The sequence below is a fragment of the Silurus aristotelis genome, assembly GCF_946808225.1.
Source record: "Silurus aristotelis genome assembly, chromosome: 29".
Lineage (NCBI taxonomy): Eukaryota > Metazoa > Chordata > Actinopteri > Siluriformes > Siluridae > Silurus > Silurus aristotelis.
Window position 1 is genome coordinate 5,634,667 of NC_139602.1, and position 26,178 is coordinate 5,660,844.

General features: G+C 39.9%; 1 protein-coding gene and 1 pseudogene across 2 annotated transcripts in view; one reads left to right on the plus strand and one right to left on the minus strand.

Moving 5' to 3' along the window:
• Positions 1–26,178, plus strand: part of LOC310722600 (uncharacterized protein) — a 1,041,764-nt gene that overhangs the window by 556,899 nt on the left and 458,687 nt on the right. The gene's annotated exons all lie outside the window — the stretch shown is intronic.
• Positions 8,999–11,923, minus strand: LOC310722619 (tripartite motif-containing protein 16-like; annotated as a pseudogene). The gene is made up of 6 exons (XR_014538311.1): positions 11,272–11,923; positions 10,596–10,691; positions 10,200–10,428; positions 9,837–10,020; positions 9,645–9,701; positions 8,999–9,540 (listed from the first exon to the last, which is right to left on the minus strand). The product of XR_014538311.1 is annotated as a tripartite motif-containing protein 16-like (transcript).

The following is a 26,178-nucleotide window of genomic DNA, read 5'->3' on the forward strand; positions in this document are numbered from 1 at the left end:
CGCATAGCATCACGCAGCATCCTCACGGTGGTAAGGAAGGCTGAATCCTTTACTTTGCGTTGGCTCCGTTTCGTTTGCTTTCGGAAGAGCGCTTTTTTTCCCCTGTTTGAGGGTTATAAAGCAGTGAGTGGAGACCATTCGCACCAGAACTACGAACACACATTACAGTAACCAGTGGTGTGGTGGGTCGTCTCTTATCCCAGAGATCCCTCATGTCTGTGTTGCCTTCTGGTTCTCCCTTTTAGTTATGCTGCCATAGCGAGTCTTGCCGGAGTCCAAACTGCACAGTGACTTTAACTGTCATGCAACAATAGGTACACTTAATAATCCATATCCTTCTTTTCCTGTCACCCTCTTCTCTCTCTCTCTCTCTCTCTCTCTCTCTCTCTCTCTCTCTCTCTCTCTCTCTCTCTCGGTCGAGTTAAACAAGCTCCTGAGGCTCCAGTGACCACTGTTCCTGCCCCTCTCCCCTCTGTGGATCTTCCCACTTCATCCAGGCCTGCCTCTGGATAGTGTTCTCTTTGACTGGAGGCCACTCTGTGCAGCTGGGGAAGGTTTGTCATCAACGCCTTGGGTGGTTCCATGAAATTCCGGAGTAAGAACGGGAGCTTTGAGGATGGATTGGACTGTAGTTGGTGTCAACAGTCTCCTACACTGACTCAGGAATACATTTCGCTTTTGATCATCATCACTATACCTGCCACAAATGGACATTCGGTGTAACCCAGATGAGGATGGGTTCCCTCTTGAGTCTGGTTCCTCTCAAGGTTTCTTCCTTATGCCATCTAGGGGAGTTTTTCCTTGCCACAGTCGCCAGTCGCCACCGGCTTGCTCATCAGGGACAAACTTACTCATAAAGAACATATTAATTTTTAATCACCGCATTATCTGTGTAAAGCTGCTTTGAGACAATGTTCATTGTTAAAAGCGCTATACAAATAAAAATTAATTGAAATTGAATTGAATTAACCACATTAAGGTACGTAATTTCTCTGCTATGGCGAACATCCAGTTCATTCAGTGTGTGAAGTGTGACATGTTTAGTCAATCTTTCTCCGTTGTTAGTGATAATTTTATCTGTGAGAAGTGTAAGCTAGTTTACTTTTTGATGGAGAAGATTTAGCATTAGAGGAGCGCATCCAGAGTCTAGAGAGAAGTATTGAGTGCGAAAGCAGTCCAGGTTCTGCAGGGGAAAGTCTGGATGCCCTAGGTGGAGTTAGCATTCCCTCCGACTCCGGCATTAAAGCCCTCGCAGCGGGGTGAGTGGGTGACGGCTCGGTGGCATACTCGCAAAGCCAAAGCTAACACTAAGGCTCGCCCATGGGAGCACCATTCCTCTCCGCTTCAAGTGTCCAACAGGTTTTCTCTCCTCAGTGAAGCACCCGCTGAGAAACCTGAAAGAGCTCTGGTTCAAAGGAGACTCCATTCTGAGGCACGTCAAATTAGCTAGACCTTTAGGGGCACCAGCAGCACAGGTTATGTGTATACCGGGAGCCAGGGCGCCGGACATAGCAGGTCAGCTTAGGTAGATTAGGTAGCTAAGATAGTTTTTCACACAGGAGCTAATGATTTACGCCTTCGACAGTCAAAGGTTACTAAGAGTAATATTATAGAGGTGTGTAAATTAGCGAAGGCAATGTCCGATGCAGTAACATGCTCTGTCCCCATCCCAATGCGACGTGGTGATGTAGCCTACAGCAGGTTATGGTCGCTGAACTGCTGGATGTCCGAGTGGTGCTCCAAAAACAATGTGGGCTTCATAAATAATTGAAGCAATTTTGAGGGCAAGGCTGGCCTGTTAGGGCCAGTATCCATCCCACTCGGGACGGTATCCATCCCACTCGGGAAGGTGCTGCTCTTATTTCTTGTAGTATAGGTCATAGTCTCAGAACAGCACTAGTTAACAAGTGACTGTCCAGAGCCGACCATCTGCTAGCTGCACAGAGTCGTCACTCAGGATCCACCAAATTGAGACCCGAGTAAAACCAAAATGTAGGAATTCTCGGAAAGTCTGTTTTGGTAACCTGATTAACATTAAATTAAATAGGACTGAATGCACAGCCAGCACCTTTGATCTAAAGATAGGATTGTTGATTATTACATCTCTCTCAAAAGCGCTTACTATAAATAAAATTTATAGTAACCAGGAGTTTAAAATAATTTGTTTGACAGAAACATGGATTAAACCGAATGAATATGTAGCATTAAATGAAGCGAGTCCTCCTGGGTATAGTTACATACAACAACCCCGTCTAAATGGCAAAGGAAGCGGAGTCGCAGCTATTTATAATAATAATCTAAGCGTCACACAAAACACTAAGCACAAATGTAAAACATTTGAAGTTCTTTATATAAAATATTCAGTGTCCAAAAGCAGGTCCAGTCAGTCAATTCCACTAATTATTATTTATAGACCCCCAGGGCCCTACTCTGATTTTCTCATAGAATTTGCAGATTTCATCATTTAGCTACTTCTTTAGACAAAGCATAAATTGTTGGTGACTTTAATATTCATTTTGATAATCAGAAAAACTCCTTAAGAGCAGCAGTTGTGTCCATTCTAGATTCAGTTGGAATTAATCAGAATGTTATATGACCGACTCATAGTGGTGGACACACTCTTGATTTGTTGTTAACATTTGGATAAAAAAAATAAAAATTCCACAGTCTGAAGCTATTTCAGACCATTATCTCATCTCTTTTAAAAGCTACCTCAGTCATTGCATTACTAATTCATCACGTTACCGTGTTAAACGTACTTTTACATCAGCTACAGCAGCGTGTTTTATCAATAATCTTCCAGAAATTACGATATTAAATAGATCTCCGTCTGACCCCGCAGGGTCCGACTGGGCCACTGAATACCTAGAATCAACGTTACGGTATAATCTAGATGATGAAGCTCCCCTTAAAACCAAAATAATCAGGGAGAAAAAATTGGCAAAGTGGTATAATGATCATACGCGCACCTTAAAACAGACCACTCGGAAATTAGAACGTAAATGGCGTCAAACTAAATTAACAGTATTTCAAATAGCATGGAAGGAGAGACTCCTGAGTTATAGAAAATCTCTTAGTGCTGCTAGATCATCATATTTCTACACCCTCATAGAAAATAACAAGCATAATCCTAGATTTTTATTTAGCATGGTAGCAAAATTAACAGGAAATAAAAGCACTGCACTCACATGCACACCATTAATAGGTAGTAATGATTGAATGAACTTTTTTAATACTAAAGTTGAAAACATCAGGCAAGAAATCCAGACTCCTATTCATGAGAATGACTTAATCTCAATAATTTCCTCATCAAAATCATCAACCTGCATTCTCGATCCCTTTCCTACAAGTTTCCTCAAACAGATCATTCCAGAAGTAATTGAACTTGTTTTAAAAATTATAAACTCTTCCATTAGCACTGGTTATGTACCTAAATCCTTCAAACTGGCAGTTATCAACCACCTAATTAAGAAACCTGACCTTGACCCATGTCAGCTGTCCAACTACAGGCCAATATCAAATCTCCTCTTTATATCCAAAAATTTAGAAAAGGTTGTGGCACAGCAGTTCTGCTCACATCTACTTAGGAATAAAATTTCTTAATCAGTCAGGATTTAGGCCTCATCATAGCACAGAGACGGCGCAGTTAAGGTGGTAAATGACCTGTTATTGGCCTCTGATCAGGGTTTTGTCTCTTTACTTGTTTTGCTCGACCTTAGTGCAGCTTTTGACACCATTGATTACACTATACTGCTTGCTAGACTTAAGAACGTTGTTGGAATAAAGGGAACAGCTTTCTTTCGCTATCAGTTTGTTGATGTAAATGGTGAGTTCTCCACACGCTCTGAGGTAAAGTTTGGTGTTCCTCAAGGATCTGTCTTAGGCCCACTGCTTTTCTCGATATATATGCTGCCTCTGGTTGAAATTATACATAAACATGGTATTCACCTCCATTGCTATGCTGATGATACACAGCTGTATATTTCAGCAAAGCCAGATGAGAGAGATTAGTTTAACAATGTTAAGGAGTGTGTTAAGGACATTAGACAGTGGATGCTTGATAACTTTCTTCTGCTCAACTCAGATAAGACGGAAGTATTTTACTAGGACCACATGCAGCTAGAAGCAAACTTTCCGATTATGTAGCATCTCTGGATGGTGTTTCTGTTTCATCGTGTACAGCTGTCAAATACCTTGGTGTTATTATCGACCCTATTCTTTCCTTTGAGGCTCACATGGATAATATTACCAGGATCGCTTTCTTTCACCTTAGAAATATTGCTAAAATTTGAAATATGATGTCGTTACAGGATGCAGAAAAATTAGTTCATGCTTTTGTTACATCTAGATTAGACTACTGTAATGCTTTACTGTCTGAGTGTTCGAGTAAGTGCATAAATAAGCTTCAGTTAGTTCAGAATGCAGCAACAAGAATCCTCACTAGATCTAGGAAATATGACCACATCACTCCTGTTTTAATCAATCTACACTGCTCCCAATCAAATCTTGCATTGATTATAAAATACTACTACTGACGTATAAAGCACTTAACGGTCTCGCATCGCAGTAGCTGAAAGAAACTCTGTACCAGTATGATCCTCCACGCCTACTTAGATCAAAAGGTGCAGGCTATCTGTTGGCTCCTCAAATAATGAAGACTACAGCAGGGGGCAGATCTTTCTCTTATAAAGCCCCACAGTTATGGAACAGCCTTTCAATCAGTGTTCGGGACTCAGAGACAGTCTCAGTGTTCAAGTCGAGGTTGAAAACGTATTTATTTAGTCAAGCCTTTTATCAGTAGATTTTTTCTTAGGTAAAGGAGCAGATCTGGAGGGAGCATGGACATAGAGTGTTTGGTGAACTGGGATATTTGTATGCTGTCGTCCCCTTACTTTCACACGTTCACTCAGGTTTGTTGACGGTGGTGTGGTGGGTCGTCTCTTATCCCAGAGATTCCTCATGTCGGTGTTACCTTCTGGTTTACCCTTTTAGTTATGCTCTCTCTCTCTCTCTCTCTCTCTCTCTCTCTCTCTCTCTCTCTCTCTCTCTCTCTCTCCCTCCTCTCGGTCGAGGTAAACATGCTCCTGAGGCTCCAGTGACCACTGTTCCTGCCCCTCTCCTCTCCGTGGATCTTCCCACTTTGTCCAGGCCTGCCTCTGGATAGTGTTCTCTTCGACTGGAGGCCACTCTGTGCAGCTTGGGACGGTTTCTCATCAACGCCTTGGGTGGTTCCATGAAATTCCGGAGTAAGAACGGGCGCTTTGAGGATGGATTGGACTGTAATTAATGTCAACAGTCTGCTACATTGACTCAGGACTACTTTTCGCCTAATGATCATCATCACTGTACTCCGCAACATCGTATATATCTGCTATAAATGGACATTCGGTGCAACCTAGATGAGGATGGGTTCCTTCTTGAGTCTGGATCCTCTCAAGGTTTCTTCCTTAAGCCATCTCGGGGAGTTTTTCCTTGCCACAGTCACCACTGGCTTGCTCATCAGGGACAAACTTACTTATAAAGAACATATTCACTTTTAATCACCACATTATCTGTGTAAAGCTGCTTTGAGACAATGTTTATTGTTAAAAGCGCTATAAAAATAAAGATTGAATTGATTTGAATTGAATATTATCCGCAAACATTATAGCCCATGGAGACTCCTGTCTGACCTCGTCCGTCAACGTTTCCATCAACACTGCAAACAGGAAAGGGCTCAGAGCCGATCCTTGATGCAGTCACACCTCCACATTGATCCAGTCTGTCTTTCCTACTGCACACTTTAATGCTGTCACACTGTCCTCATTCATGTCCTGCACTATCGTCACATACTTCTCTGACACACCTGACTTCCTCATACAGTACCACAACTCCTCTCTCTCTACCCTGTCATATGCTTTCTCTAAATCCACAAACACACAATGCAACTCCTTCTGACATTCTCTATACTTTCTCCATCAACAATCTCAAAGCAAATAATGCATCTGTGGTGCTCTTCCTCGGCATAAAACCATACTGTTGTTCACAGATGGTTCTCTCAGCCTGGCTTTCACTACTTTTCATGGTGTGACTGATCAATTTAATTCCCCTGTAGTTACTGCAGGTCTGCAAACTCCCTTATTCTTAAAGATCGGTACCAGCAAACCACTTCTCCATTATTTACGTATCCTCTCACCCTCCAAAATCCTGTTAAACAATCTTTATAAAAATTCCACTGCAATCTCTCCTAAGCATATCCATGCTTCTACCGGTATGTCTACTCTTCATCCTCTTAATCGATGCTCTCACTTCCTCCTTACTAATCCTATCCACTTCCTGCATCACCAACTACACACCATCCAACCTTCTCACTCTCATTTTCCTTGTTCATCAGCTGCTCAAAATACTCCCTCCATCTTCTCAAGACACTATCCTCACTAGTCAACACATTTCCATCCTTTATTGCTCTAACTTGCAGTACCTCCTTCCCAGCTTGGTTCCTCTGCCTGGCCAATTGGTACAAATCCTTTTCTCCTTCCTTAGTGTCCAACTTCTCCTACAGATCCTCATATGCCTTTTCCTTGGCTTTTGCCACATCCCTTTTCACTTGCTGCTGCATCTCCTTTTACTCCTGCCCACTTTTCTCATGACTTTGTCAATCCCAGTTCTGTTTTGCCAACATCTTTCTCATTATGCTTTCCTGCACGTCCTCATTCCACCACCACATCTCTTTTTCTTCCTTTCTATTTCCAGATGTCACACCAAGTACATTTCTAGCTGTCTCCCTTATCACTTTTGCAGTAGTTGCCCAATTATCCAGCACCTCCTCACCACCACCGAGCCCCTGTCTGACCTCTTCCCTGAACCTCACACTACACTCTTCATCCTTCAGTTTCCACCATCTTATTCTTCTTTCAGTCCTCACTTTCTTTCTCTTCTTCTTCACCTTCAAAACCATCCTACAGACCACCATCCGATGGTGTCTAGCTACACTGTCCCCTGCCAACACCTTACAGTCTCCTTCAGGTTGCATCTCCTACATAGAACATAGTCCACCTGTGTTCACCTTCCTCCACTCTTATATGTCACCGTATGCTCCTCCTTCTTCTTAAAATAAGTGTTCACCACTGCCATTTCCATCCTTTTAGCAAAATCTACCACCATCTGCCCTTCCACATTCCTCCCCTTAGAACCATACCTACCATCACCTTCTCAACACCTGTTCCCTTCACCTACATGCCCATTAAAGTCTGCCCAATCACCAATCTTACATTACTAGGTATACCTTCTACCACTTCATCCAACTCACTTTAGAATTTAAAGTACAAATTTAAGAATGAGCACTTCAAATGATTTAAACCTGAATCCTAATCTCTGACTAACATTAAGAAGGGCACTATAAATGGTAGCTACACCACCCCAATGACCTGCTGATGGGACTCATGCTTATAAGCATGTCCTGACACTGTAGACTCGTTTAGACCCATATATTGATTTGGTTTAATCCAGGTCTCAGTGAGACAGAGTGCTGAGAGATTATTATCTGTGATCATCTCATTTACAATGAGTGCTTTGTGTGCAAGTGATTTAATTTTTAAAAAACCAAACTTTAAAACCTTTTTGTGTTTGCTTATCTAGCATTTTTCAGTTTTAACTGCAATAAGATTATTTCTGGATCTTGTGTATTTATTTCTTGATTTTACTATACAAGGAATAGACACAGTTTCTATAAATTGGGCTGTGTGTGTAACGAGATGAGTGATAGAGCTGCATACACACCTTTATCTTTTGCACATTTCCTTCCTACTTCATTCCTCTTTTTTATGAATTGGGCACCTGAGGGTTTAGACCTTTTGTTTTTGTGATCCATCATTTTAATCTGGATTCAGTTCTCCTTACTGACATGACATCATCCAACCCCCAACCTCTCCTTCCTGAAGGTATTATTCGAAAAGAAGATTCTACAGTAATCCCTCGGATATCGTTCCAGAAAAATCCTAAATCCTAAGCTAAAGTACAATCAGGTAAAATCTCACCTGGGAATAAATGAGATTGTGGGAAACTTATTTTATAAGTATTTCCTTTATGATTTAAAAGTTTGGAGAGATTTAGAAATATTGATAAGCACATCACATAAGAGGGACTATTGACATGACTAGAGCGATGCATTAGGTATTTAGCTCTTTAACCAAAAGGTCTTGGATGCAAACGCATTGCATTGTGGGTACTTGTATTTACAGGTGTCTGTGAATTCCGATGATGACGGCTTTTTTTTTGTTTACAGAAACAATAAATATTCGGCATTGTGCAAAAGTTTTAGGTGGACGTAAGACAATACTGCAAAGTCGGAATGCTTTAAAAAAAAAGTTTATTTTTGTCAATGATTCGAAAGAAAAGGAAACGAAAAAAAGCATCAATTCTTCTAGGTCCACTTACACAAGGTTATTGAAGGAACTCGCCTATAGGTTCTTGCAAACATTATTAGATCTTTTATGGAGGTCAAATCCTTCTATCTCTTCATGTACTACAAAGTGGACTCTATGACATTGAGATCAGGGCACTGTGGGGCCCAAACCCACCCAAATCACTTCCAGGACTCCTTGTTCTTCTCTACGTTGAAGAAATTTCTTAATGACATTGGCTATACAGCATGTTTGCTATCTGACTGTATTTCTCCACATTGAGGACACCATTAATCCTGACCAAACCCCCAACTCAATTCCATTTCATTAATTAAGTGGCCAGACCATGAATAGCGAGTTCTACTGCCAGGTTTTAATGCGTCTCAGGGAGGACATTCAGCAAAAAAGACAGAAATACAATACAGTTCATCTCGATCCTTTTTAAATACCACCACGTACATAGACATTTTAAGGTGTAAAATAGATTTATATATTTTACCAAAACATAATTATCATTTTTAAATCAGATTTTTACAATGATACAAACAAATCACTTTTTTATTTATTTCCTAGCACATGTTTCTTTCAGCTCCAAATTACAGACCATAAAACATCAACTATTATTGCTGACTGCACAACCTTATAGTTGATCCTGGTTTACACGTGTACAATCTGAATCCAGCGTATAGAGGCTGAGTGAATGTGGTGTGGAGTCTGTGGAGGAGCTTCATCGTATCAGAGACGCTGTAGAAGGACAGAGTTTCTGCACTGTGATCCACATACACTCCTATTCTGGAGGATGATGGAACTTTGAAATCAGTTTTAACGTTGTTTTGCCAGAAATAAACAGAAGAAGAAAAAGAACACTGCAGATTCCAGTACTGATTGTTGTGTCCAAACACACACTCATTAAACCGTCCTTTCCTTCTAATATCTTTATATGAGACTGATATTAACACATAACCATCACTGTTCCACTCCACCTCCCAGTAACAGCGTCCACACACACTCTCTTTACTCAACACCTGTCTGTAGTAAAATCTCTCTGGATGATCAGAGTACGGCTGCTTTGTCTCACTGCATGTCACCACTTTGTTCTTCTCAGACAGAACGAGGTAATAATTTACTGTGTTGGGATCTAGAGTCAGATCACAGAAATCTAAACACATGAACAACAGGAACATCAGATATTAATCACAGAATATTTATATAAAGTGTGTGTGTGTGTGTGTGTGTGTGTATGTGTGTGTGTTGTACACATACATTTCAGAAACACGTCCCTGCTTTGTGGTTCTGAGAGTAAAATCTGAATGTTCTCAGCTGTAAATAAAGAAATAAAATGGATTGATTTTACAACCAATAAAAAAAAGACATTTCGGTAAATCATTGCTTGCGTGTGGATCAGAAATGTGTGTAGATCACATTATGCACTTTATCAGGAACGGATCCTCTTACCATGTTCACAGATTTTTATCAATTCCTCCTGGCAGAATTCCTCAAGTCTCTTTTTCAGGTCAGAGAGAGATTTCCTCACTGCATCAAATGAGATATTGACATTGATGCTGAGTGAATCTTCACACACATCAGCTGGAACATTTGGTCTGTCGGTTTTGGGACTCTGATGTCTGGAGACTAAAACCTGCATTCAGCAATTAGAAATAAAATGAAGTGAAGGAGTGCAGTAATTGTAAAGTTTTATATAGAATCTTATAACAGATTCTTTCTATAATCTAAAATTATGGAGATTCTTGAAATCTAAGAAACATCCAATGAACCTGTAACCTTCATATTCCTCCTGGAAATGTGGATGTAATGTACCTTAATGGATGTGATCGTGTGTGTGTGAAAGCTGCTCCAGCTCAGTGATTCTCCTCTGAAGATCAGAAATTTCCTGCTCCAGTTGCTCCGGGAGTCGTTCAGCTCAACTCAGTTCAGCCTTCTCCTGATCTCTGATCAGCTCCGTCACCTCCGAGCGCTTTTTCTCCATGGAGCTGATCATCTCAGTAAAGATCTTCTCACTTTCATCCACTGCTGTCTGTGCACTGAGCTGTTAGGACACACACACACACACACACACACACACACACACACACACACACACACACACACACACACACACACACACACACACACACTTTTACTGGGACTCTAAATGACTCAATGTCTATGTTGTGTGTGTTTCTAGGAGCAGCTCCGTCTCTGCTCACTGCTCACCTTTATAATGTTCACATCCTGTTTTAGCTCCTGCACCATCTTCTGCTTCTCCTGGATTCTCTGCTGGAATTTCATCTACTCCTCTTTCAACTCAGTCTGAGGACAAATAAAATACATATTATAGTTGATGGTGTATGAGATGATGAAGACTGTGGTGAGACCTGCTATGTTGTATGGTTTAGAGACAGTGGCATTGAGTAAAAGACAGGAGGTGGAGCTGGAGGTAGCAGAGCTGAAGATGCTGAGATTCTCATTGGGAGTGACGGCGATGGACAGAATTAGAAACAAGCAGTTTATTGAAGAGTAAAAGACTGGATGTTGGGTGTTTAAATGTTCAGCACTGTGAGCTAAATGTGTAAATGAATGACAGATTAAAAAGTGAACGATTCGACACTGTAAAGGTGTAAAATGAGGTTCAGATGGTTGTTGGTTGAATTGTTCACTGACTCCTCTGAACTGATACGGAGACTTTTATTTTACACTTCTTTACTAACAAACACATTCAGTAAAGCAGGAGAGTTTCCAGATTTTCATTCCAACAAATCAGGAGCCAGAACTGATCAAACTCATCAGACTGAGAGAAAATGATTGAATAAGTGGAATAAAACTTTGTGATTTTAGATGAATAATGTAATTTCTATGAACAGACTGAATATATCAGACCTGCATTTCTCACCTGTTGTTCAGTTCTGTAGGCTTTAACTGAGACGGTGTCGTGGCTTCTGTCTTCATCCGTCATACACAGATAACAGATGAAGCTTTGGTCGGTACGACAGTAGATCTTCAACACTTCATCATGCTCAGAGCAGATCTTCTCTTGTAGATTTCCAGACGCTTCGATTAACTTGTGCTTCTTCCAGGAAGGAACTTTATAATGAGGTTTCAGATGAGTTTCACAAAAGGAGGCCAGACACATCAGACAGGACTTGACAGCTTTGTGTTTCCTCCCGCTACAGAAATCAGATTCCACATCTCCAGGTCCAGCGTAACAGTGAGCAGGAGAAGCAGCTCGGACTTCAGTCTTCTTCAGTTTCTCCACCACTTCAGCCAGCATGTTGTTTCTGTGTAGAACAGGCCTTGGAGTAAATGTGTGTCTGCACTGGGGACATCTGTAGACCCTCTTCTGATCCTCCTGATCCCAGCAGTCATTAATACACACCTTACAGAAACTGTGCACCACACTGGATAGTCACTGGATCCTTCAGGAGATCCAGACACACTGGACAGCTGAACTGATCCTGATCTACTAAAATACTGGCCTCTGCCATTTTCTGCACTTTACACACTGAGGAAAAAAGAAACAGAAAGAAAGAGAGAAAGACTGGAGTTTATTTTTTTCCTAAATTAAAGTCACTTCCTGTTGTTGTGCATGTGAGAGAGAGAGAAAAGAGGAGGAGCTCAATGACAGAGTTCATAAACATTAACTATCTCATGAACAGAGTTGCTTCTGAGGCAAAATAAACCCTGCAAACTGTCTCACAAACTTCATTCATCTAAATAACCAGGGATCTCCTGCTGTGTGAGTGAGTGTGTGTGTGTGTGTGTGTGTGTGTGTGTGTGTGTGTGTGTGTGTATTTGCCCTATTTGTATTATTTCTGTGGATTGTTGTGTGGGCAGATACTGAATTAATCCCAAGTATGTCTAATATCAACATCCATGCTGCTGTATAACAGTGAAAATGAGGATCTTTTAAACAGTTGTTGAAATTAGGTGTTAATTGTAGTAGTGAAAATATTTCTCTTTTTATTCTCTTTGTATTAAAACATATAACGAATATTATTAAAGGCAGTGCTCATTAGTATATATATATATATATATATATATATATATATATATATATATATATATATATATATATATATATATATATACAGTGAGGAAAATAAGTATTTGAACACCCTGCTATTTTGCAAATTCTCCCACTTAGAAATCATGGAGGAGTCTGAAATTGTCATCGTAGGTGCATGTCCACTCTGAGAGACATAATTAAAAAAAAAAAAATCCAGAAATCACAATGTATGATTTTTTAACTATTTATTTGTATGATACAGCTGCAAATAAGTATTTGAACACCTGAGAAAGTCAATGTTAATATTTGGTACAGTAGCCTTTGTTTGCAATTACAGAGGTCAAACGTTTCCTGTAGTTTTTCACCAGGTTTGCACACACTGCAGGAGGGATTTTGGCCCACTCCTCCACACAGATCTTTTCTAGATCAGTCAGGTTTCTGGCCTGATGCTGAGAAACACGGAGTTTGAGCTCCCTTCAAAGATTCTCTATTGGGTTTAGGTCTGGAGACTGGCTAGGCCATGCCAGAACCTTGATATGCTTCTTACAGAGCCGCTCCTTGGTTATCATGGCTGTGTGCTTCGGGTCATTGTCATGTTGGAAGACCCAGCCTCGACCCATCTTCAATACTCTAACTGAGGGAAGGAGGTTGTTCCCCAAAATCTCGCAATACATGGCCCCGGTCATCCTCTCCGTAATACAGTGCAGTCGCCCTGTCCCATGTGCAGAAAAACACCCCCAAAGCATGATGCTACCACCCCCATGCTTCACAGTAGGGTTGGTGTTCTTGGGATGGTACTCATCATTCTTCTTCCTCCAAACACGTTTAGTGGAATTATGACCCAAAAGTTCTATTTTGGTCTCATCTGACCACATGACTTTCTCCCATGACTCCTCTGGATCATCCAAATGGTCATTGGCAAACTTAAGACGTGCCTGGACATGTGCTTGTTTAAGCAGGGGAACCTTCCTTGCCATGCATGATTTCAAACCATGACGTCTTAGTGTATTACCAACAGTAACCTTGGAAACGGTGGTCCCAGCTCTTTTCAGGTCATTGACCAGCTCCTCCCGTGTAGTTTTGGGCTGATTTCTTACCTTCCTTAGAATCATTGAGACCCCACGATGTGAGATCTTGCATGGAGCCCCAGTCCGAGGGCGATTGACAGTCATGTTTAGCTTCTTCCATTTTCTAATGATTGCTCCAACAGTGGGCTTTTTTTTCACCAAGCTGCTTGGCAATTACCCCATAGCCCTTTCCAGCCTTGTGGAGGTGTACAATTTTGTCTCTAGTGTCTTTGGACAGCTCTTTGGTCTTGGCAATGTTAGTAGTTGGATTCTTACTGATTGTATGGGGTGGACAGGTGTCTTTATGCAGCTAACGACCTCAAAAAGGTGCATCTAATTTAGGATAATAAATGTAGTGGAGGTGGACATTTTAAGGCAGACTAACAGGTCTTTGTGGGTCAAAATTGTAGCTAATAGACAGGTGTTCAAATACTTATTTGCAGCTGTATCATACAAATAAATAGTTTAAAAATCATATATAGTGATTTCTGGATTTTTTTTTTTAGATTATGTCTCTCACAGTGGACATGCACCTATGATGACAATTTCAGACCCCTCCATGGTTTCTAAGTGGGAGAACTTGCAAAATAGCAGGGTGTTCGAAAAACTTATTTTCCTCACTGTATATATATATATATATATATATATATATATATATATATATATATATATATATATATATATATATATATATATATATATATATATATATATATATATATATATATAATAACATATACATGTACACCCTTATGGATCTTGACTATATGGTTCATCGACACCTGGCTATAACACTGGTATGTGCTTTGTGAAAACACCACATTTAGTGCCAATTTGCTCTTATAATAAGCTCCAGTCTGTAGAGAAGATGTTTCACTAGATTTTGTGGAGATTTTCAAATCTTTAAAGAAGTAGATGCCGACCCCTCAAACATCCCGACCCATCTAGAGACGTACCAGTGCCAATTGGATCCCACTTTATGTGGAGTTTGGACACTGAACCTCCTTGAGTGTTTAAAGGCTCTGGCATGGAGAAGGTTGTGTTGCTCAGTAGCTCCCAGTTTTATACCACAAATGACTGTAAAAGACTGTAGAAAGAACATAACTCATAATCTTACACTCCATTGCTCATGTTAGTTCTCACTCTCCAGTGTTCTGTATTGTTTTAAAGACTATAATCACACTCATGATGTCACCCAAATGAGGTTGAGGTTCCCCTTTTGAGTCTGGTTCCTCTCAAGGTTTCATAACATCTAAGGGGGTTTCTTGTCTCAGTCACCATGGCTGCTCATCAGGGATAAATACACATCATTCACCTTAACTCTTAAAAATAAGAGCAGTAAGGCTGCTTTGTCTGTTGTGAAAAGTGCTATAGAAATAAACTTGACTTGACTTGTACCTTAATGTGAGTGAGATGGTGGTGAGATGGATCAGATTGGTGGTCTGATTGGGTTTTTGTTTCCCTTCTGAGAAATATGTTGCGTAAATAGTGGGCATTGTGTATGTGGATATGGGCACACACACACACACACACACACACACACACACACACACACACACACACACACACACACACACACAAGCACTCTGTGGATGCTGTGTTCCAGGAAGTCATGCAGGCACGTACTGTCATGAAAAATAATATATACACAAATGAAACATAATTATTATTGTTTTTTTAAATATATTTTATTGAGGAAGGAACAGAGGAAAGCATCATAACAAACGAAAATAACATCAAGCAATGCATTAACCCCCCCCCCCCCACATACACACACAATTCTTTTCAACAACCCCCCCACCCAACCACGAAAAAAAAATTAAAGTTTTTAAATAAAAAATACCCCACCCCGCAAAATCACAAAGTTATGACATAACAAACAACGATAAATACTGAACAACATTGTTGGCCAATTGCACCTTGCACCTGATGACGTTACCTGTTACAATGCGCACAAGCCTTACAACTTAATTTGGGGGAAGTGCTACACCCTTTCCAAAATATGAGATCATTGGAGTCCATTCTAAATAGAAAAGTTTGGTGGATCCTCTAAGAGAGTATTTCATTTTTTTCCAATTCCAAAAATAGCATCAGATCTTTAAGCCAGAGTGTGACTTAAGGTGGTTTACTTGATTTCCAATCGAGTAATATTCTTCTCCGAGCCAGAAGACACGCAAAAGCACAAGCATCTTGACATTTCCTGGGCATGGCCGTACCTTGCTCAGGTACTCCAAAAATTGCCATTTCAAAAATAGGCTTAATATCCCTAATATATGCCTCAGACAGGATTTTGAATATAGTTGTCCAGTAATCAAACAGTCTGGGGCAAGTACAAAACATATGAGCCAAATCTGCCCCAGCAGAGCAACAACGCTCACACGCGTCATTTACATTGGTGTAAATCTTGGACAGCTTAACCTTGCTGTAATAGAGTCTATGGAGGACCTTGAACTAAATCAAGCCTAAACAAGTGCAGGAGGTCGTCCCATTCACCCTGAATAATGCATTTTTCCAGGTTTCCTCTGATATGTCCACTCCTAAATCTCTTGTCCATTCCACATGGATTTTGTTCAAATCTATATTTTTTATTGACATTAAAGTGTTATAAACTTTAGAAATGACTCCCTTCAACTGTATTGAAATATTTAAAACTGCATCCATTCCTGCACTAGAAGGAACGGAGGGATATGTGGTTCTTGCATATAGGGCCGGCTATGGAGAAGTTTTTAAAACCAAAACACTGTCTGAATTGAAACCAGATCCTGAGGGTATTTGCTACAACTGGGCATTGCGTGTATGATGAAATACAAAGGGGCATTTTGGATAAAGCTAAAGCAGGGAGAGATGAAGAGGTACATAAATACGCTTCTGAAATGCACCACACATCATTGGGGTTCTGAAGCCAATAGAGTACTTTTGAAATATTTGCAGCCCATTAATAATATCTGAAATTAAGTAGTGCTAATCCCCCTTGAATTTTTTGTCTTTGTCTTTGTTTTCCCACCCCATATAAATGACGAGATTAGGCTGTCTAGGTTCTGAAAAAAGGATTTGGGTAAAAATACTAGGACACATTGAAACAAGTATAAGAGCCTCGGTAAGACATTAATTTTTACACAATTAATTCTTCCTGCAGGGGGAAAGTAACAGCAGGTTCCATTTTTTGAGATCAAGTTTTAACTTGTCAATTAAAGAAGCAAAGTTTTCTTTGTAAAGATTAGGAAAACCCTGTAAAATATTTATCCCTAAGTATTTAAAACCTGATACAGACAATTGAAACGGTATATCATTCTCTGAAATTTGGAGGCCCCTACTGTTTACGGGAAAACAAACGCTGAAAAATTTTGAGAAAATTTATTTATAACCTGAGAATTCTCCAAATTGATTCAAAATCTTAACTACTTGTGGAATACCTACAATTGGGTCCGAAAGGTACAACAACATACAGTGAGGAAAATAAGTATTTGAACACCCTGCTATTTTGCAAGTTCTCCCACTTAGAAAGCATGAAGCAGTCTGAAATTGTCATCGTAGGTGCATGTCCATATATATATTTTAGACATAATCTAAAAAAAAAAATCCAGAAATCTCAATATATGATTTTTAAACTATTTATTTGTATGATACAGCTGCAAATAAGTATTTGAACACCTGTCTATCAGCTACAATTCTGACCCTCGAAGACCTGTTAGTCTGCCTTTAAAATGTCCACCTCCACTACATTTATTATCCTAAATTAGATGCACCTTTTTAAGATCGTTAGCTGCATAAAGACACCTGTCCACCCTATACAATCAGTAAGAATCCAACTACTAACATGGCCAAGACAAAAGAGCTGTCCAAAGACACTAGAGACAAAATTGGACACCTCCACAAGGCTGGAAAGGGCTATGGGGAAATTGCCAAGCAGCTTGGTGAAAAAAGGTCCACTGTTGGAGCAATCATTAGAAAATGGAAGAAGCTAAAAATGACTGTCAATCTCCCTCGGACTGGGGCTACATGCAAGATCTCACCTCGTGGGGTCTCAATGATCCTAAGGAAGGTGAGAAATCAGCCCAGAACTACACGGGAGGAGCTGGTCAATGACCTGAAAAGAGCTGGGACCACCGTTTCCAAGGTTACTGTTGGTAATACACTAAGACGTCATGGTTTGAAATCATGCATGGCATGGAAGGTTCCCCTGCTTAAACCAGCACATGTCCAGGCACGTCTTAAGTTTGCCAATGACCATTTGGATGATCCAGAGGAGTCATGAGAGAAAGATGAGACCAAAATATAACTTTTGGGTCATAATTCCACTAAACGTGTTTAGAGGAAGAAGAATGATGAGTACCATCCCAAGAACATCATCCCTACTGTGAAGCATAGGGATGGTAGCATCATGCTTTGGGGGTGTTTTTCTGCACATGGGACAGGGCGACTGCACTGTATTAAGGAGAGGATGACCGGGGCCATGTATTGCGAGATTTTGGGGAACAACCTCCTTCCCTCAGTTAGAGCATTGAAGATGGGTCGAGGTTGGGTCTTCCAACATGACAATGACCCGAAGCACACAGCCAGGATAACCAAGTAGTGGCTCTGTAAGAAGCATATCAAGGTTCTGGCATGGCCTAGCCAGTCTCCAGACCTAAACCCAATAGAGAATCTTTGGAGGGAGCTCAAACTACGTGTTTCTCAGTGACAGGCCAGAAACCTGACTGATCTAGAGAAATCTGTGTGGAGGAGTGGGCCAAAATCCCTCCTGCAGTGTGTGTGCAAACCTGGTGAAAAACTACAGGAAACGTTTGACCTTTGTAATTGCAAACAAAGGCCACTGTACCAAATATTAACATTGACTTTCTCAGGTGTTCAAATACTTATTTGCAGCTGTATCATACAAATAAATAGTTAAAAAAATTCTACATTGTGTTTTCTGGATTTTTTTAATTTTATTTTGTCTTTCACAGTGGACATGCACCTACAATGACAATTTCAGACCCCTCCATGATTTCTAAGTGGGAGAACTTGCAAAATAGCAGGGTGTTCAAATACTTATTTTCCTCAATGTATCATCAGCATACAAAGACACCCTATGTTCTATGTTTTTACTGCTAATGCTGGTAAAATGTTTAGAGCATCTTAACGCTATGGATAGGGGTTCGATGGCTAATGTAAAAAGTACTTCCACTCAACCCTGTCAAACGCTTTTTCAGCGTCTAGTTAAATAACAACCTGAGGTGCAGGGTCCTGAGCAAGTTTAGATGAGTGGATCACCCCCAGCAGTCTCCGAATATTACTAAAATAAAGACGACCTCTGACAAAACCCGTTTGGTCACTTGAAATTAAATTCCCTATTACTGTATCTAAACATAAGGCAAGGATTTTTGACAAGATCTTAGTCTCAGCGTTAAGGAGTGATTATTGGCCTGTAAGAATTACATTTTAGGGGATCTTTGCCAGGTTTTAACAATAGAATTATGTTCGCCTCGTTCAAAGTTTGCAGCCAGCTTCCCCTTACAAAAGAGTCCTCAAACATATCAAGGAGAATAGGGGCTAATTTAGTTGCAAATTTTTTGTAAAAATCTATTGGGTAGCCATCTGGTCCAGGGTTTTTTTTGTTCTGCATTAATTTAATAGCATTTAGAATTGCCTCCATTTGTACGTTTCCCTACAAAATAGGTTTTCTGCCCTGAAAGTGTGGGTATATCTATACTGTCCAAAAATTCCAGAATTTAATGTAGGGCTTTTAGAAGCATATAAATCTAAAAAGTAGTTCCTAAAGGTTGTATTAATTTCAATGGGATTAACGATTAAATCATCACAGTTTAATTGGTAGGCTAAAAGTCGACCTGCCTTTTTCCCATGTTCATATATATACCCTCTAACACGTAATAAGCACCATTCAGTTTTATTTGTTGAGAGCAGGTTATATTGAACTTGAAAATTAAAAAATGAATGTGGATAAGGCTTGGGCCATCTTAGAACGAAATAATGACCTGGGATTAGAACGATCGAGGGGTGGATCCATAACAGTATTCATGTCACCACCAAATATCATGAGATGGGAGTTAAGATCCGGCAGAATAGAAACAAGCTTATTAGTAAAACTAACATCATCCCAGTTGGGGGCATATATACGTTAACTAATAAGACAGGAACATTATACAAACTCCCAGAGACTATGACATATCTAACCTGGGGATCCATAATAGAAGCAGAGACCGTAAATTGAATGTTTCTGTGTATCAAGATGGCAGTGCCCCGTGCCTTAGAGTCAAAATTAAATAAATAAAACAAAACTTCTTGAAATAAACAAAACGCAAAACCAAACCTCCCATAATACTCCCTAAGCTTGTTTCCCCAACTGGAAAAAGCCGCAGCAACCCGTTTAACTCGCATGGCTCCCGGTTATCCATTTTCTACCACTTAAACTACTTGAGGAGCCCCAAACCACTAATATATACATGAAGTACAGCATAGCGTCGCTACAATAAATTGTGCAGCTTAAACCACAAGGCAATAAACAGAAACAAAAGCAAATATTCTGTCTCTTCTTGGCGATTTAAATGACCACATCCCCGAGTGTTTTGCTATTATTATTTACCTTTGCAGAAAGTGCAGCCTGTTAGCCAAAGCCAGTTTTTAATCTTGTGCATGAATGCGTTGTCTGCAACAAGTCTCAGCAGCCGTAGATGAATCAAAGGTGTGTGTTTCCTCCCCGAACTTCACTCGGAGACGGGCAGGATACAGAAGTTGAAACTTTATGCCTTTCTGATAGAGGAACTGTTTAACTTCTTTGAATCCGGCACGTTTCTTTGCTAAGGCTGCGCTCAGATCCGGGTACAGCCTCAGTGACACTCCGTTGTATTTAATATCATGTCGCCTGGCCCAGTGCAGTGCCCTCTCCTTTTCCTGAAATCGGTGGAAGCAGACAATGAATGGTCTTGGAGATTGTCCTGCACCAGGTTTGGTGCGAAGCGCGCGATGTGCACGCTGAAGTTCAGGGGTTTAATCGGCGCTTCCGCTGCGACCAGCCTTTCAAAGTTTTCACCAGCTAATACTTCAGTGGACGTGAGTTGATGCTGAAACGAGCTTACGTGTCAAGAGAGGCTTGCAACGGCTGCATTGAAGCATGAATTAAGCTAGCCATGTCCTTCTTTAAACTGGCCCGTTGTTTTGCCAGTTCGGAGATTAGCTAACTCATCAACAAATTGTCCGTGTTGTCTTTAACAGGTGAATCCTGGCTGTTAGCGGTATCGTTAGATGCCATGACTGCTAACTTGCCCGATATAGTAGCACCTGATCGTGTTGCTGGTGCAGTACCTTGCTTCTGCTTTAAGTTGCTCATTTCTCCTACCGAATTAAGTGTAGAACTTATATTTTATGTCATGAAGCAATTAGATAAAAAAAAGAAGACGCTTTAACAGGTTTGAAAGGAGTGTGGTTGGGAGGTCCTCGTCCCCGCTGCTTTCTCTCACATCGTCAAAACCGGAACCTAATGAAACATAATTTTACTGTTATATAAATTAATTGTGTACATAAAAAAATGTGTCGCCACCATTTCGGTCACATTTGATATGGAAAATGATGGTTCCGTGTGGACAAGAAGGAAATATTACCCAAAGAAATGACAAAGAAATTGGGGAAATTCAGTTCAGAACCTTTTTCGCTTGCAGCAGAAGCGTTTTAGCTATAGGAGGTGTATTTTATGGATAAAATGAAGATAAACTGAGATACAGGACCAGATTGGGATGAGTCCATCACTGTCATTTTAGTGTCAGTGTGTGTGTGGGCCAGGACTCGATGGCTGTCTGGGTGTCCAGATTGTTGTTGGAGAGGCGGTCGGAGCCTGTAATTTAATCACACCGGTATTGGATTGCAGAGCAATGCTTCATTTCGTTCCAGCTCTGTATCAAAAAATACAACATGCCTAATATGCTAATTGTGATGTAAATGATGTTTTAAAAATAACGGTAGAACTTAATTTCATTTTTGATCAGCATTATTACATACAGCAAAAATATAATCGATAAAGGAATGCTTATAAAATATGTATTTCTTTCATTTTATATTTAACATTTTTGAATTATTTTATATCTTGAAAATCACATAATTTTGATGATAGATAAACTGTAGTAATAAAAATGTAGTATTCAAAACAGCTATTTGAAAGGTGTGAAGCCCCGCCCACTTCACAATCATATCACATCGTGTATTTCCTGAAATAGTTTCCCGATTACTTTTGTTTTGTTTTTGGTACAAGACTTCTAATCACATTTGATTCTCTTGGATATTGTTTTTCTTTTTTTCTTTACCAGTAGTTTTTCCTCAAAGTTATATTTCGCTCATTCAGAAACTTAAACCTGTAAAAATTTTTTATTCCAGAACAGAATTAAAAGCTTATTTCAGAACTTTTCTGAATATTTTCTGAAATGTTGATCATCCTTATTCTGAAAAACTAAATCGCATAAAACCCATGAGGGTTTTAGGGGGTTGGGGTCTGTGGTCTGGTGGGGTGTGTGTGTGTGTGTGTGTGTGGGGTGCTCATATACTTGTTCATTTTTGTTTATTTTCATTTCATGTTTTTAAATGAATGAAATAAATGTGACTTAAATGTGACTGTGTTTTATTTATTTATTTATTTATTTATTTATTTATTTATTTATTTATTTATTTATTTACATTTTCTTTTATCCTCCATGCAGTTTTTGTTTATAACAGAATGGTGAACAAACATAACATAAAATAATGTACGTTTTACAATACAGTACAGATTTTTTGCATTTACAACATTTGGCACATAATCCTGAATATATGCAAATTTACAGTTGGAAAATTCAACATGGAATCCTTCGCATATCCTTTGGGATCCTTCATCTCTCGTTTTTAAGTTCCGTCAAAAAGCATATATTTTAATATTTCCTATATGATTTGATCTGAAGAGCTCTACATAGGATTGCGTTTCCAAATTCTCTCTTCTCCGATATCTGTGTGTACAATTAAAAGCTTAACATCTCTTTTGAACTTTCAGACTTTTCCTCATGAAGTCCAGCTTTTTTTGAAAAGTCACTCTTCTGAATGTCCTTGTAAGTTTCCCAAATGAATTTCTCCTCATTGTGGAATGAAAAAAAAAAAACAGCTCTTAAAGCCACATTATGTAGTCAAAGGACATGAAATTGCCGACGTTATTATATGCCTGTTTGATGGCCCCGGTGTCGCCAACTTGAAATCTGATTGGTTAAAGCAACAGCTTCAAGCAACATGTACTTAATTGATACTGAAGTCTCACGCAGATTTCTTTGACCCCATTAACACATGATGTCATTGCTGAAATCTGATTGGTTGGAAACTTAAACCAAAACGTACTCACACGTGAGAGAAACGCTATGAAAGACTTTTCGGAATAATTGAATACATATTCATGGACAAAAATATATTAAAACTTACACCTGTGATTCTGATCGAGTTTAAACCAAAACAGAAGGCCTTGTTGACACTAATGGGCTTCCACTAGTAAAATATATACCAAATAAGATCATATTTTTATTTCATGTTTTGCACTTTGTTTACTCACTGATATAGAAATCTCTGGTCATGTGACCAAATATCTTACATATAACCATGTTAGCATGATGGCAGAACATAATATGACTCTTACCATTTTGTGTTGTAGGTAGGTGTTTATAAATAGGTTCGGTGTGGCTTCATGGGTGAAATATGGCAGCAGCTGCCACCCGAAATAAGCCCGCTTCCCATATCTGTATCTGTTTAAAGGTTCATTACTTTGCTTCTGTGTTCCTGTGTTCCACCCAGTCATTGCATTTGAGATATGTGATGAGTATATCACTCACACACACACACACACACACACACACACACACACACACACACACACACACACACACACACACACACACGCTTCTAACAGTAGATCGTAAATACAGCTCAGTGGGGGGTAAATAAACAGTTACACATTTACAGACTGTATGGGTTTGTGTTCCCAAATTACACCAGGCGTCCACTCTACACGAAGCCATATTTGGTGCCTTGACCATATAAAAAGCTCTATGATGCTCTTAGTGGCCAAAGCAGGTAACTACAGTTTCTGAAACCCAATATCAAAGAGAACAAGCATCATGTTTATATCAGGTGGAGGTCATGCATTTCACAATATACAGTAGGTACGGAAAGTATTCAGACCCCCTTAAATTTTTCACTCTTTGTTATATTGCAGCCATTTGCTAAAATCATTTAAGTTCATTCTTCTTCCTCATGAATGTACACACAGCTCCCCATACTGACAGAAAAACACAGAATTGTTGACATTGTTGCAGATTTATTAAAAAAGAAAAACTGAAATATCACATAGTCCTAAGTATTCAGACCCTTTGCTGTGACACTCATATATTTAACTCAGGTGCTTTCCATTTCTTCTGATCATTGTTGAGATGGTTCTACACCTTCATTTGAGTCCAGCTGTGTTTGATTATGCTGATTGGACTTGATTAGGAAAGCCACACACCTATCTATATAAGACCTTCCAGATCACAATGCATGTCAGAGCAAATGAGAATCATGAGGTCAAAGGAACTGCCTGAAGAGCTCAGAGACAGAATTGTGGCAAGGCACAGATCTGGCCAAGGTTACAAAAAGATTTCTGCTGCACTTAAGGTTCCTAAGAGCACAGTGGCCTCCATAATCCTCAAATGGAAGACGTTTGGGACGACCAGAACCCTTCCTAGAGCTGGCCGTCCGGCCAAACTGAGCTATCGGTGGAGAAAAGCCTTGTTGAGAGAGGTAAAGAAGAACCCAAAGATCACTGTGGCTGAGCTCCAGAGATGCAGTCAGGAGATGGGAGAAAGTTGTAGAAAGTCAACCATCACTGCAGCCCTCCACCAGTCAGGGCTTTATGGCAGAGTGGCCCGACGGAAGCCTCTCCTCAGTGTAAGACACATGAAAGCCCGCATGGAGTTTGCTAAAAAACACCTGAAGGACTCCAAGATAGTGAGAAATAAGATTCTCTGGTCTGATGAGACCAAAATAGAACTTTTTGGCCTTAATTCTAAGCGGTATGTGTGGAGAAAACCAGGCACTGCTCATCACCTGTCCAATACAGTCCCAACAGTGAAGCATGGTGGTGGCAGCATCATGCTGTGGAGGTGTTTTTCAGCTGCAGGGACAGGACGACTGGTTGCAATCGAGGGAAAGATGAATGCGGCCAAGTACAGAGATATCCTGGACAAAAACCTTCTCCGGAGTGCTCTGGACCTCAGACTGGGCCGAAGGTTTACCTTCCAACAAGACAATGACCGTAAGCACACAGCTAAAATAACGAAGGAGTGGCTTCACAACAACTCCGTGACTGTTCTTGAATGGCCCAGCCAGAGCCCTGACTTAAACCCAATTGAGCATCTCTGGAGAGACCTAAAAATGGCTGTCCACCAACATTTTCCATCCAACCTGACAGAACTGGAGAGGATCTGCAAGGAGGAATGGCAGAGGATCCCCAAATCCAGGTGTGAAAGACTTGTTGCATCTTTCCCAAAAAGACTCCTGGCTGTATTAGATCAAAAGGGGGCTTCTACTAAATACTGAGCAAAGGGTCTGAATACTTAGGACCATGTGATATTTCAGTTTTTCTTTTTTAATAAATCTGCAACAATGTCAACAATTCTGTGTTTTTCTGTCAGTATGGGGTGCTATGTGTACATTCATGAGGAAGAAGAATGAACCTAAATGATTTTAGCAAATGGCTGCAATATAACAAAGAGTGAAAAATTTAAGGGGGTCTGAATACTTTCCGTACCCACTGTATGATAATGTGGATAATGGTGCAGGCAGGGTGGAGTGGGTGGAGAAGAGTGATAGCAGGAGTGATTTGTGATAGAAGAGTAACTGTGAGAGTGAAAGGGAAAGTTTATAGGACTGTGGTGAGACCTGTGATGATGTATGGTTTAGAGACAGTGGCATTGAGTAAAAGACAGGAGGTGGAGCTGGAGGTAGCAGAGCTGAAGATTGTAGGGAGTGACGATGATGGACAGGATTAGAAATTAGTATAATAGAGAGACCGTGCATGTAGGACGTTTTGGAGATAAGGTGAGGGAGGTAAGATTGAGATGGTTTGGACATGTGCAGAGGAAGGACATGGGGTATATCAGTAGAAGAATGCTGAGGATGGAGCCACCAGGAAGAAGGAAAAGAGAAAGACCAAGGAGGAGGTTTATGAATGTGGTGAGGGAAGACATGAAGGTAGTTGGTTTAAAAGAGGCAGATGTCTAGGACAGTGGTGTATGGAGACGGATGAGCCACTGTGGAGCTCCCTAATGGGAGCAGCTGAAAAAAAAAAAAAAAAAAAAAAAATATATATATATATATATATATATATATATATATATATATATATATATATATATATATATATATATATATATATATATATATATATATATATATATATATATATATTTATGACTCACAATTTTATTTTATATTAATATTACTAAAGTATCGGGACACCTGACATTTTCAGTCATAAGTCCTTCTTCCCCAAAGTGTTACAAAATAGGAGACATTTATACAGCATATCTTTGAATGCGTTAGCATGAAGTTTTCCCTTTACTTCAACTAGGAGACCAAAACCTGTTCCTGCATGACGATGCCCATGTGCACAAATCCAGCTTCATGAAGATCTGCTTTAAATTGGTTGGAGTGGAAAATCTCCTGCTATAGAGCTTCAAACAGATCGACA